This window comes from Malania oleifera, chromosome 7 (genome assembly GCF_029873635.1).
Source record: "Malania oleifera isolate guangnan ecotype guangnan chromosome 7, ASM2987363v1, whole genome shotgun sequence".
NCBI lineage: Eukaryota > Viridiplantae > Streptophyta > Magnoliopsida > Santalales > Ximeniaceae > Malania > Malania oleifera.
Window position 1 is genome coordinate 19439287 of NC_080423.1, and position 16080 is coordinate 19455366.

Genomic DNA, 16080 nt, shown 5'->3' on the forward strand with positions numbered 1-16080 from the left:
CAATGCAGTAAACTGACAATTAAATGAAATCTAATCTCAATGGCACCAATCAAACTTGAGGTTTGCCACAGGACCTTTGAAGAACCAAAAGGGAACCACAATTGCAACTTACAACTTGGAATTGAAACAAGGCAATGAATTGATGATTGAAATTAAAACTAAGCTAAACGGCACCCAATGGCACTCACGGTTTGTCACTAACCAAAAAAGGAGCCAAAGGGGAACCCTAATCACCTATTTGAAGTTTGATTTTATACCCAAAAGGGTTTACACATGATTGAATTCAAATCAGGAAAGTTTGGCAAAAAATCTCGCGCAACAATTTCTGAATTCGATCAAAGATGACCTGGTCGCACCTTGGACTTCTCCTGGTCACGCCCTGGTTGAGCTACCTAGAAAATCTCCAATTAACTCTTTGTTCATTTGAAGGCTTCTTTGACCTGGTCACAGCTTCAAGGTGTCTTGGTCACGCCATGGTTGAAGCACTCTGTGAAATCTACAAGTAATTAACACTTTGGAGTCTTCTTGTCATGACCTGGTCGCCCCTTGTGATTGCCTAGTCGCACCATATGGCTGAATAGATACATGTTGCTTTGGATGAAACAAGGTCTGGGAGACCTGGTTGAGCACTTGGTCGAGCCTTGTGCTTCCCAATCACTTCCTTGGCTTCTTGCATTGCTTAACTCAGTTTAAGCTCCAATTTCTTGATACATGAAACAAACCACATGACACCCCGAACTAGGATAAGAAGGGATAATTACCAAGAAAATGAGAGCAAATCATAGATAAATAGGGGCCTAAAATAACACATTTGTTGGCCTAACAAGACTTAGAATCTTATTTTTATGATAACAAATCAAAGGAACTTAACATATTTGGTTAAGTAAAGTTTCTCGTGACTCAAGTGTTTTTAGATTAAAATCAAGTGACTTAAGTGATCAACATTAAGTTCTTGACAAGATTGTTAAAAGCTCAAACTTAATGCTACAAGATCTTATGAAGGTTAAAGTCTATTGAAGCTTGAAGCCAAGTCAAATATAAAGAATCAAAGCAAATACATGAAGACTTAGAGCTTAGAAAGTTATAGTCTTGAAAGAGTCTCATGTTAGTACTTCAAACAATTTCAATATAGATGTATGAAACTCTTAGGAGCAATTATTGACTTAGAGACCATGTTTTAAAAATGGTTTTTTAAATAAGTCTCATTTAAGTTTTCAAAGATCTAAGATTTAAAGTGTTGAAAAGCAAAGTTTTTTTTTTTTTTAAATGCAAGTTTAGGCGACTGACCTTGTAAGATCAGTTGATTGACATCTTTAATGTATTGAAATTCAAAATTTTTTGGAAAGTGATAACTTTAGGCGACTGACCATGTTCGCTCAGTCGACTGACAATTTTTATGCTGAGAAAATTGAGCAAACAGAATAGAATTAGGCGACTGACCCCATTCTATGTTTGAAAATACGCTGTACTTAAAAGGCACAGGCAACTGACCCCGATAGTTCATTCGATTGACCTTCGACTTTTTAAATTTAAAATAGCAAGGGAAAGTTTCCAAAACTAATTGCTTGGACCCCAAACTTTGTCAAAACTAGGGAATACTGCAAGTAAACTTGGGGAATACAAAAATTAAGTTTTTCTATCTATAAATACATGTGAAAACTTAAGATTAATCACACCTACAAGTAGCAATCAAGCTAAACTCTTTCTACTCTCCAAAGCTCTCTTGCTAATACTTTTGCTGAAGTACCTGCTATGATTTTGTTGATAAAAGTTCAAGATTCTTAGCTCTTCTAACTGAGTTCTACAATCTAAGAAAGAACCCCGGTGATACTTACTTTGAACTTCATCTTTCTATATTGATTTTGATTTAAGTATATTGTAATTTTCAATTGTACTCATATGCTCTTGTTAAGAGTGTTATTTGTACGCAAGTTGTTTCTTGTTTCTCTTATTGTTTGACGATTCAGAATTGTTGAATCGTTGGCCAACGAGATGGGGTATTCTTGTTAGAGAGAGACTTGTTTTGACCGTTTAAGGGATTGAATTGTTGCCTAGTGAGAGGGGATTCTCATTAGAGGGGGAACTCCACCTGAGAAGGAGAGAGGTTGTAACTTTGGCCTAATAAAGAAAGTTGGAATCCTCACAACTGTTGCTTGGGGCAAGGACGTAGGCTTCAAGCTGAACCTTATAAAAATACGGTCTACAACTCTTCTCCCTACTCTCTTTAATTTACTGCAAATATATCAACTGTGTGTAAGTTTAATTAATTGACGAGAGCTGATTGTTCATTGGGAATTGCTAGAACATTGATCAAAGGAACTATATTGATTGGTTGATTGGGTTTTTTTGATAAAGCTTTGAAATCTGAATTGTTGAATGCACAACTGAAGATAAATCTTAAGTGATTGAATTATTTATTCTAAGAAACACTTCAAATTGAATCATTGAAATCTTATATTAAAGCTATCATTGTTCATAGCTGAGAAGAATTATTGATTTTGGAATTTGGTAATAAATTGAAGCATTAGATTAAAATTCTGAAGTGCTGAATGTTAAAGCTGAGATTAATCTTGAGAAAAGTTTAACTTTGTTATGATCTGAAAAGAAAAGTTGATTTGAATTATTATAAGTTGAATATCACAAGTCAAAGTTATTGTGCTGAGATTCATTATTCTGTTAAAGGAAATTTGTAAGCTTGATTTATTTGATCATCTGAAAATCATCTTGATATTATCATTATTCATTGATTTTGAGAATTTAATTAAGCTAGTCGTTAACATAAAAGATTGAACTTGGAAAGATTGTTGGTTAAAGTTCAAAGGATTATTGATCATTGTGTTTGTGTGACTGCTAAAAATAAAGTTGGTTGGGGTTAGCACTTACCTAAAAGAACTTATAAAACAAAGAGTTTTCAAAGAAAATTTTAAAAACCTAATTCACCCCCCTCTTAGGAGTATACCTTACTTTTCAACATTTTTGGAACACATCAACTAATTTTGGTTCACTATTATAAGTAAGTCCTTGACAACGGTGCCAAAATTTGATAGCTTCGCCAAGCTTAGGGTCCTTAACTACCAAAGATAAAATTTATAAATCCGTAACTACTACCAAGTTCAGTAGAATAGTGACTAAGTCGAGTGTTGATCCTCAGGGACTCAATGCAGTGTTGTACCAAAATTGATCTAATTTACTATGTTAGAAACATTAAGAAAAAATTGAAAGTTAGATTTCTATTTAGAACTATGAAAGAAAATTAATTAATTCAACTATACTAAGACGGGCACAAGGTCTTTATGTGAGGTCCTTATGGGAGAGTAATTTCTCGGTTATGAATCCACCCTAAGTCGTTAATTTTCAATAATTAAGGTTCGGTCAACTATCCATAATGGGGCTTCAATGGTTCATTCTAATATGAACGCATAGGATGAACCCTAAATAAAGACAAGTAATCCGCTCAAGTAGTATAGCATATCCGGGTTCACTCCAATCGTCCGGAGCACGATCGGGAGAACCGAGTATACCCTATCCAGCAAACACGAATTTCTCTCTATTAATCCCATTGCATGAACATATATTAGGCTTGGTCCACACTAATCAAAGTACTTTGATTATGAAAATTAATTTAGAAAAGTCTAAACAACATCATGCAACCACATCCTATTATAAACAATCAACTAAACCCTAGCTTTATGAATTTAACTTAGGGTTTCATCACAATTGGAGAATCTTGGAGATTATCTGGTCATTATGCAATTAATCAAACACAAATACAAGATGATAAACGATAATGTAAACATTGCTTTTATTGAAATTTAGAATCTCCACACAGCAAAAACGAAAACTATGTTAAAACTTTGCAATACTAAAAAACAAAAATCAATACACGGCTTGACGACCACCATTATCTCCTAGAAGTTTCAATTTATACCCCTTAGGGTTTACACGCGCTCAAATCCAAATCAGGAAGCAATCAACAACAAAATCGCAAAACAAATTTTTGAAGTCAACCGGAGTCGACCTAATCGCACTACCAAGGTGTGACTCGGTCGACTATGCTAAACTTGTTATGCCTTCATTGCCCTGGTTGAACTCTTCCTTGGAATCTTAATCGTTAAGCATCTTATGCCAGGGGTAGTTCGTTGCACCATCATCGTGACCATGATGCGCCATGGTTGACATAGTCTGGAAGATCTTCAATTATTTCTTCATGTTCAATCGATGGCATCATTGACCAGGTCGCACTTCCAAGGTCTCCTAGTTGCGCCCAGGTCGAGGGTCTCTGTGAAACTACTGTTAACTGGCACTTTGGAATCTTCTAGCTCGACCTGGTCGCCCCTTGTGACTTCTTTGTCGTACCACATGGTCGATTAGGGAACTTCTGCTACAGTTGAATCAAGGTCATAGAGACCTAGTCGAGCTGTGATTTGCATTTAGTCGAGCCTTGTGCTTCCAAGTTACTGCATTAACTCCTTGCACTGCATAACTTTTCGATTTAAACTCCGATTTTTTGAAACATCAAATATAATATGTGTAACTCCAAACAATAATAAAAAGTGGTAATTACGAAGCTAATAGAAATATTGCATAGGTAAATGGAGGGCTATATAAGCATATTTAGGAACACATCACTTTAAAAATGTAAGTTTTTGTCAATATCTTGCATCTTGTCTATTTCAAGAAGTACACAAATTCCATGTTGCAATTTTTCATGGCTATTTTCAAAACTTGCAAAACCATGGGGATTAGAATGGCAGCACATTGATTGTATAATGCTATTGGAAGTAGAGAGCAAGTTGTTACTGATTATTGGATATCTCGTGCATAATTTCAGTAGGGATTTTTGTCTCTTCGAAATTTTAACTTGACCAAAGTATTATCATTTTTATAAGTAGATTGCAATTTTAATTTTTTTTATACCAAATACAATGCAATTGATACACAAAACTAAAACCCTACTTCAAAACTAACATATGATCTTAGAAAGTAAAAATTGACAATGGTAAGTGCTATATATGTGAAATTAAAGAAGAAATTTTTTTTTTCTTAATGCCAAGTTTGAGTATATGTCTTAAGTTCTACTTAGATGTATTGATATGTTATTTGCTTTGAAAGATTTCTTTAGGTTTGTCCTTTAACATACATCCTAATGTTTAACGAGTATACAAATTATCGGATGAAGGAATATCAAGAAGGGGATAATGAGGTCATTTTTATAATTTTGTAGTTGGTTATGCTCACTTTGCCTAAATGGAAATTGGCATTCCTAGGCTCATTCTAAGTTATAGTTGTATGTACAAAGGGGTAAAAGATATGGTGGAACATTTCACATTGTATATTAAGTTGTATCAAAGTTTTGTTAATTAGGACACGAAATATATTTTCTCTTAGGAAACTATATGTATTCCTAGGTTACACATTAACTTTATGAGATGGGTTTTTTTAGAGATTCTTTCACCTGCAAGTTACATTACACTGCTATTTAGTAGAGACTACTTTTGTGAAAAATTTTAAAATAAATGCATAGCTAACTAAACATGGAACATCTTTCTCTTTCTCACATTGAGCCCCATCCACCCTCTTTCTCCTCACACTTTCAGCCTCATCTACCCACTTTTTTGTCATCCTTTTCATCTCACTTCTATTGAAGTGTTTGTGACATCAAAGATTACAAAGGGTGGTGGAAGGAGGCAACATATAGTTTCTACCTTCCTTGGGAAGCTTAGGTACTTTATTTTTACCCTCAATTTTTTAGTATTTGGGCTGTATTTCTTTTCCTCACTATCTTGGAAGGTAAACATTGTTTTTTGTATGTTTTGAAAGAATTTTTTGGCTTGTATTTTTTTTTTTTTGAAAATTTGTACATAAATCTACAACTCATTTGATTTAGCAAAATAATTATTTCCTTGGAGTTAGATATAATATAGCGTAATATTGAAAAATTAAGGGAATAATTTTTTCCTTATATATTTCTAATTATTTCATTCAATATATAATAAGAAAGTAATAGATATTTCTGTGATGAAATTTAGAAATAATTATTTTTTGCATAAAATCTAGTAATGACCCTTCACTTTTTAGAAAATGACATTCCATCTCCTGTGTTTTTTGATAAATATCGCAAACCCCCCCCCCCCTCCAGAGATTTAATTTTATAGATAAAATGAACCTTGCATTAGTTGACCGTTACTCAACCATTAAGTTAAGTGAAAAAAAAATTAAATTTTATCCTTAATAAAATGACATTTTTACCCTTTTAAATAATTTTGATAAGAAAAATTAAGAAAATGACGTTAATTTAATAAATTAAGTTGGAAAAGTTGATCAGATAATTACAACATATTTGAAAATTAAATTTATAAGTAAATTGAACACCTAACGACCAAACCAAATCAATCAGTCGACATAAGCATGATAATATAATTAAATTATTATTTAAAAATAAAAAATTATGAAAAATAAATTAGTAATTCAAATAGTACAACAAAAGTACTTAAATAATTATACTGTTATAAAATATTTGTTAAATGCATTTCATGAAAATTAAATGACCAAATATATCTTTAATAAATAAAATATAATTAAAAAATTAATTTCAATCAAATGGTTGGATGAATTGTGGCTTGATGTTTTGGGTTTAATTGAATACCAAATTTAATAACTTAATAACTTAAATAAAATCAAGAAAACTCACGCGAATTGTCTCGAACAATTGTCAACCAATTAATATAAATTTGAGTTTTATTTATCCATTTAGCATTCATATTTTCCACAAAGAAGAACTAACGTTTCATTTTATAATTTTAATTTATAAAAAATAAATTTTTAAAATTTTAATTTATCTTTTTCTAACACTATTTTTGATAAATATTTTAATTTAAAAATATTAAACTATATATATATTTTTCATGATGTGCTTAGCCATTAAATTTTTATGAAATTTACATCTAATAATTATTTTGTAGTATTATAACTACTTGGTATTTTTATGACTTATTGGTAATTTTTATTTTTCATATATTTTTTTAAAAAATAAAAAATATTATTTTTTGGTTATTTTGATGTCAATTGGTTGATTTAAAGTAATTGAACCAGATAAATCAATTAATTTGAGAATCAATTAGGTTTTTGAGTTATTTAGTTTTCAAAACATTATATGGGCCAATTTTTTCTATTTAATTTATTAAATATGTATCATTTTAAAAATATCATTTTATTATGACTAAAATTAATTTTTTTTTTAACATATAAATAACAATTGACTAATGGTCAACTAATGAAATGTTCATTCTATTCATAAAATTAATCTTGAGGGGGTTCTTTAGTAACTTTTGAAAACACAGGAGGCGGAGTATCATTTTCAGAAAACTTATGGGGTGTTGCTGGATTTTACCATTATTTTTTTATATATTCCTTTTTATGGACTCATAAAAAGTTCACATTGTTATTTGCTTTATAATAATACCTTAATTTTCTATATAAGTAATTATAACTAACCTATTATAATTAATCTCTATTCCTAAGAATAGACATTTCGTGAACCAAACATAACCTAATTAATATTATTTTAATATTTTGAGCCCAATAAGAGAAATTATGTTCCAATTGGTTTTGCATGTTTAATTCATAAAGTTTGTCATTATATGTTCTTTTCTTTATGTATGCACATTGCTATATTAGTCATTAGGTGTTAGAAAACTAATAATATAAAATGATACAAACTTAGATACAAATAAAAAATACGAATGTTTAACAAGGTTCATAAACAGGCTGAGAAACAGATATCTCATTCTCTTTAAAGAGATTCAAGCCCTCTGTCTAATTTTGCACAAACTGAGGAGTCCAAAACTCTACTAAAAACACATTTCTTTGCTTGCTAAACTCTCTTGACTCAAGATGAGAATGAAGAGAAGAAATTGGTGTATTGTGCTAAAACTTCAAGAGTCTATTTATAGGCACAAAATAACCCTTCTTTCTCCATGTCCTTAATAAATATTGTCACGCCCCGAACCCGGTAATGGGACCCAAGGGTGAATTAGTAACCTAACATATCCCTGTACCATTCCAAACATCAATGACACAACAATGAATAAGGGTCTGACCCCGTAGGATTCCCGTACACCTTATACACATTCACGTACATGACATATACACAGCGAAAAATGTTCTTTCTATACATAGTACCATACCAGAGTCTATACAAAAGGAGTCTAGCTCTATAATACAAAATATAAACTCGGGTGCCAGCCAAAACCTAAAATGCCTACTCGATATAGTCCTAGTACATACACAAGTACGTCACGTAGTACACCGACTACTACGTTCCCAACACAAGGACACTAGTTTCGGTTACTCGAAGGATCTGAAAAACATGTACGTATGATAGGGGTGAGACACCTCTCAATAAGGCAGATCCAGGTCATATCGGTGTGTGGCATATGAGTGTTATCATGACATAAAACATACACAGTTCAATACAATTCCAATATTTTCACAAAACAGTTCCAGTATAGTGCTCATCACACACACACACATGATCAAGTAACCTAGTGTCATCACACCCTTCAACTCGAAGCTGGCCCATATTACACGGCATCCCTGACACATGGCGTAGCCCCAGGCTCCCATGGGATCGTACCGGTATAACTGGTGGATCCATACCCTTTGGTGATCAGCCGGTAAGGCTCACGCCTTCGAATATAAAGCCGGACACTCTTGCCACTGGCAGGAGGTATTTTAGACCCTCGAATATAGAGCCAGACATTCTTTCACAACCTGGAGCAATTTAGAACCCCGTTCCTATTTCTCATTTAAGAAAATTATAACTCATGCATGTTCATATAACAAAACAACCCACACCCATTTGGTAATCTAAAAATCATGATTTTCCCAAAAATACAGTTTAAACAAGTCAAGACACGACCATCCCCATAACATAATATATATCACAGTATATTCACGGTTTTCCAACGAAACCAGAGATGCAACCCAATGCCCCCTTTTTCCCAAAACTCTAACATAAAAACCCCGTAATTTCCACCTGTTAGATTTCCCTAAATGAGTAGTCAAAACACACACAAGACCGTGAACCACAGTTCTACCGAATCCGATTTAGTAAATAACCGATATAAACAGAATCCCCTTACCTTTCCCCAAAAATCCAAACCTGAACTCTACAGCTCCTAACAACGAACCAAGTTCCCAAAACCTATAAACCACAGTACAAAACATACTTACAATTTCATTCTCTACAGAACTACCATAACAAAATTGAAAATCGAGCCTTACCTCGATTTTGAGTTAAAACCCAAAAACGCTCAAAATGAAGATCCGTTCCACAAATTTTGAAGAGAATCCTTCCCTGATCCTCGTAGTAACGTTGGATTGTCGATTCTAGCAATGTACGATGAAGAAATCTAGAGAGAGAGAGAGAGAGAGAGAGAGGATTTTGATTACTTAGCTAAGAAGCAATGGAAAAAGATATTTATGGCACATTTGACTCAGCCAACCTCGTCGACGAGGTGGTGTCTTCGTCGATGAGTCAACGAAGGGAGTTCGTCGATGAAGCGGTGGCCTCGTTGACGGGCCTGAGATTTTCGGATTTCTCGAAACCCCTCGGCTTCTCCTCGTTGATGAACACCTACATTTTGTCATTGAACAACATAAGAGACCTTGTCGACAAATTCCAACTTCGTCGATGAAGCTTGCTTAATTACCATTTTACCCTTCTTTTATTTATTTATTCCATATATCACGGTTCAGGTTCTTACAACCTCCCCTCCTTACAAAAATTTCATCCTCGAAATTTGTAATCTCTCATTCACAAACTCATTCACACAACCAAACACACACTCGACTCTAAAAAGAACCGACGACCATTTACATCGAAGCCCCATCACAATACATACACACCCTCACTTATGGCGGAGGAATATCGTGGTTACATACATAAACCATCTTAGGAGTTCACATAATACACACTCCCAACGACTAACCACCTATCCCAGTACAAAAGTAGGGTAATACATACATACTCACCGATTCTACTGTCAAAACCACAACTCAAAACAATTGTGGATACTTCCGACATATCTGCGCTTCCAATTCCCAAGAAGCTTCCTCAATCTCATGATTCCGGCACAATACCTTTACTAATGGTATATCCTTGGTACGTAGCTTTTGAACTTTACGGTCCAGAATCTTAATAGGTACTTCCTCGTAGGATAAAGTATCCTCAATTCCTAAGTTCTCATAACTAATAACATGCGAAAGATCCGACACGTACCTTCTCAACATGGATATGTGAAACAAACCATGGATCCTTTAGAGCGCTGGGGGTAGTGCAATCGTGTAGGCTACCGAACCCACTCGTTCTAGAACCTCGAATGGTCCGATATATCTTGGGCTCAACCTGCCTTTTTTTCTGAATCTCATCACCTCTTTCATCGGAGCGATCCTTAGAAATACCTTACCCCCTACCTCGAATTCCAACTCACGGCGGTGAACATCCGTGTAACTCTTCTGTTCACTTTGAGCCGATTTAATCCTATCCCGGATCAAACCCACCTTCTCAGACGCCTGCTGCACGAGTTCAGGTCCTAAAACCCGACATTCACGAACCTCATCCCAATACAGAGGAGACCGACACCTACGACCATACATAGCCCCGAATGGTGCAATCCCGATACTAGGTTGGAAGCTATTATTATAGGCAAACTCTACAAGTGGCATAAACTGCATCTAACCACCATTGAAGTCTAACACGCAAGCCCGTAACATGTCCTCCAAGATCTATATTGTTTTCTCTGACTGTCCATTAGTCTGGGGGTGGAACACTGTACTGAAAGTAAGCTTCGTCCCTAGTGCTTCCTGCAAGCTCTTCTAGAAATGAGAGGTAAACCTCGGGTCTTGATCTGACACAATGGACACCGGTACCCCGTGCATTCTAACTATTTCATGCACGTACAAGTTTGCTAGCCTACTCAAAGGGTAGCTAGCCTTCATCGATAAAAAGTGAGCAGATTTTGTCAACCTGTCCATGATCACTCAAATGGCATTCTGCCCGTGAAACGTTGGCGACAATCCGATCACAAAGTCCATGGAGATATGCTCCCATTTCCACTCCGGAATAGCTAAGGGCTGTAACGGCCTTGCCGGCCTCTGATGTTTAGCTTTCACTTGCTGACACGTCATACATTACTCCACGAACTGAGCAATCTCCTTTTTCATACCACTCCACCAGAAGGTCTCGCGCAAATCCCGATACATCTTCGTGCTACCTGGATGTACCGTATATAACAAACGATGCGCTTCCTCCAGAATCATCCTTCTGATCTTGTTGTCGTTTGGAACACACAGCCTGGTTCCAAACCTCAACACCCCTCCTTTAGAGATGTTATAATCTGCAACCAATCCCTGCTGCACTTTCTCCATAATCTCAGTCAACTTCACATCACTAGCCTGCACTGCTTTAATATGCTTAAACAAAGTTGGCTGGATCACCAAACTAGCAATGACAGCCTGATGATCACTGGACACCAACTCTATACCAAGGCTTTTCAGATCCCGTCTGATATGATGCTGAGCTACCACTGTTGATACTGCCACATGCTCCGACTTCCGACTCAACGCATCAGCTACCACGTTAGCTTTCCTCGGATGATAACTAATGGTGCAATAATAGTCTTTGATCAGTTCAAGCCACCTCTGCTGCCTCATGTTCAACTCCTTCTATGTGAAAAAGTACCTGAGATTTTTGTGATCAGTGAAAATCTCGCATTGAACACTGTTAGCTTTACCGTGATTCCAAAAGGGGGGGTGAATTGGTATTTTTAAAATCTATCCCCTAGGTATTCCTCCTAATAGCAGTATGTTCACAATCTTATGGTCAATCTAGTGCAAGTAATATCAGAAATTAAATAAAGCAGTTTAATCAATTACACGAGCACCAGAAAGCAGTAAAGATAAGGATGACACACAGATATGTTATCGAGGTTCGGCCAACTGCCTACGTCCCCGCCTTGGCTAACCAGCACAAGGATCATCACAATAACTTGCTCACTTAAACGGGTGGAGTGGCACCTATACAAACCAGGTCAAATTATCACAGGGCTGACCTCAACCTTTACACCAATCCTTATCGGGCTGGATTACCACCCCCTCAGGCCACGCCTGGAATCTCTCAAATATACTAACAAAAGGTACAGTATAAAGGTGCTTTCACGTAAAGTAGATTTGTACCACAAATGTGCACAATCACAAACACCACAGATGATTTAATAATGTAAGTTCAGTGTGGTCTAAGTAGTTCAACTCTTAAATATATTTTCTATCAGAGTTATATGTATGTGAGAGTGTCAACCAGCAATCTTTGTATTTCTAGATGTTCTCAATCAAGAAGCTCAAACAAAGATATCATGCAATGTTCAAATATCTCAAATAGCAGGATATGTCAATCACGTGAATAGTGTATACGCTTGGATTGCAAGATATATGTAATCTTTGTATTTCAGCAAATGATGTAGACTTGAATGGATATTGCCACAAAGATTAATATAACACACAAAAATATCTTTTCACAAATATATCGATATGAATACCACAAGATATTTGAGTACATTTGAAAATATTTTTGCAAGTCAAAAAACAAATACAAACTTCCTAAGATATTGCAATGAGAATGCAACACTTAGAAGTTCAGCAAAGTGTTCTTAGGATAGGCTTATGAGAAAAGCCCCCTAAGAATACTTAGGTAATGCTCTCAAGAAAATCGATTCAAGCAATCAAGGAATGAGAGAGCAAAACCTCAAACCAATAATACTCAAATACACTTACAAATGATACTGAGATGAAGTAGGTAAGTTTGAGTGAATTTGGAGATAGTATGAGCAATATGAAGTATTTAGCTTGAGAGAGAAATTTGATTTTTGGTTTTTGCTAATGAATACTTAATTCTCCCAAATGAAGGAGTATATGTAGACATACTGAAAATTTTGACCGTTGGGGACCTATTAGGGATTGTTGAAAAAGTTTAATGACATTTTAACCAATTTAACCCTGTTTAAAAAAATATTAACTACGATAAAAAATCAGGGCAACCCAAGAAATCCAGTGGACTAGAAATGTTTTAGTCGACCAAGTTTCATATGGTTTGATCGACCAGGGGAGTTTTGAACTAAAGGCTCGGTCGACCAGGAGAGGGTGATTTTCCAATTTTTCGAGGTTCGATCGACTATGCCATTTTGAACTGGCTGGTTCGGTCGACCAGACCGCTGGGAATTCTCCCGAGGACCCTCCGGTCGACCAGGTAGTTGGAGAACAAAAGTGTTCGGTCGACCAAATGGTCAAATGTTGACCAAGGAGGGTTTCGGTCGACCAGGTCTCTTTGAACAATCTGGTTCGATCGACCAAGTGGTCAAACTTTTGACCTAGGGAGGTTTCGATCGACCAGGGCTTTTTGAACTACCTAGTTTAGTCGACCAGATGGTCAAACTTTGACCCAGGGAAGTTTCGGTCGACCAAGCCAAAATGAACTTACTTGGCTGGTCGACCGAAAGTGCACCATGTGTGCATTTCGGTCCCGTTTCGAAACATACAAGCCCTATTCAAGTGCCTAACAAACATATGTGTAAATATGTGTGTCTTAGGGTCACTTGAGGTCCAATTTGAAGACACCGAAAAAGTCCGATGTCGGTCGACCGAAGGGAATACCCTAAGGTCTTTCTATGGTTATTTTTGGTTTGTATTTGGTTTGATCTTACAAAAACCATGCATGTGATGTGTGTGCTTATTACAAACCGAATACCCTAATTACTATTACAGACAAATTTTATTACAAAAATATTACAATCAAGAGCATGAATTTGTCTTCAAACTTTGAGCTTTCACGTGCCATTAATGATATGCTAATATGAACCTGCACATGAACTAGATATTTATTAAATACAGGAGTATTTGTCATTATCAAAACCGGGCATGACCTATAAGGTCAACAAACACCATACAAGTAGTGTCGCCATATCTTTAGTGCATAAACTACGACAACCAATTCCAGATCATGCATAGGGTAATTCTTCTCGTATTCCTTGAGTTGCCAAGAAGCATAAGCTATTACCTTACCCTATTGCATAAGCATACATCCCAAACCCTTCAGAGATACGTCGCTATAGATAACAAAATCGCCATCTCCCGAAGGAATGGCCAAAACCGGAGCAGTAACCAATCTCCGTTTCAGCTCCTGGAAACACTGCTCACAATCCTCGGTCTAATTAAACTTCACTCCTTTCCTAGTCAATCATGTCAAAGGTCCAGAAAATTTAGAGAATCCTTCCACGAACCGACGATAATACCCCTCCAGTCCTAGAAAACTCCAAACCTCCTACACACTCTTCGATCTCACACAGTCGACCACAACTTCGATTTTGCTAGGATCAACTGAGATACCACCTTTAGACACCACATGGCCAAAAAATGTGACCTGATTCAACCAGAACTCACACTTCTTCAACTTGGCATATAACTCCCTCTCCCGTAGAATCTGTAGCACCAACCTTCGATGGTTTTCATGCTATTCCAAACTCCTCGAGTATACTAGAATGTCATCGATAAATACCACTACAAATTGATCCATGTACTAATGGAAAACCCTGTTCATCAGATCCATGAACATTGCTGCAACATTCGTCAACCCAAAAGGCATGACTAAAAACTCATAGTGGTCGTATCTGGTTCGGAAAGTAGTCTTCGCAACATCCTCAGATCAAACCCTTACCTGATGATACCTTGACCATAGGTTAATCTTCGAAAAGACCTGAGTCCCCTAAAGCTAATAAAAGAGATCATCGATACGAGGCAACGGGTAACGATTCTTCACAGTCACCTTGTTGATCTCACGATAATCAATGCACATACGCATCGACCCATCCTCCTTCTTCACAAACAAAACTGGAGCTCCTTAGGGCAAAACACTCGGTCAGATAAAGCCCTTGTATAGTAATTCCTGCAACTGCTCCTTCAATTCCTGAAGTTCTGCTGGAGCCATTCGGTATGGAGCTTTAGAGATCGGTGTTTTGCCAGGCAGCAACTCTATCACAAACTCCACCTCATGATCCAGAGGTAAACTGGGTAAATCTTCGAGAAACACATCCGAGAACTCGTTAACCACTTGAAGATCCTCAACCTTCAACTCATCCTGCGGTGGTTCCCTCACGCAAGCTAGGTACCCCTGACATCCATCCAAGAGTAACCTCCGATAGGACCTGAGGCATCGAACGCACACACGATCCTACAAACTCGTACTCCTATTCCCCAGGAGGTCTGAACACCACCACCTTTCCACGACAGTCGATCACAGCATAATTGGAGGATAACCAATCCATCGCTAGTACCTAGACATGTCGTATACCACAAGATTCGCGATTGTAGTCTTCCCTGAATTACCACTGGGAAGTCTTCTAACATCCTCCTGCAGAACAATACACACCCAGATGGTGTACCTACAGACATATCTTGATTCATGACTTGAGTCTCAACCCCACACAGTTTTACAAAATTAGCAAATATAAAGGAATGGGTCGCACCTGAATCAAATAAAACCACAGCTCTATTTAAAAACAACATCATAGTACCTGTCACCACATTCCCCGTATGCTCAGCATTCGTTGGAGTAAGCGAGTATACCCTTGTCGGAGTTGTGTTTGTCTGATAAGTTCCCCGGAATACATGATTACTTCCCCAATTCTGACTCGAAGCAAGCGTACCCCTCTTTGGTGCGTGACAATCCCGAGCCATGTGACTTGACTGGCCACAGTTGTGTAACAGTTACCCCCAAACGACTGGCATTCACCGCTATGCCATCGGTGGCACTTGATATAATGGTCACTCGAATGATTCACTTGAGAACTCTGACACTCAGTATTTTGACGGTAACCCGAGCTCTTGTTCTTCTTCTTCCCTGACCCCTGGTGAGATCCAGACTGAGAACTAAAAGATACTACCCTCTTCCTCAGTTCCTGATCCACCTCATCCTCTTGGATGCCGGTCTCGATCATAGTGGCCTTAACCACCAAAATCGAAAACTTACAG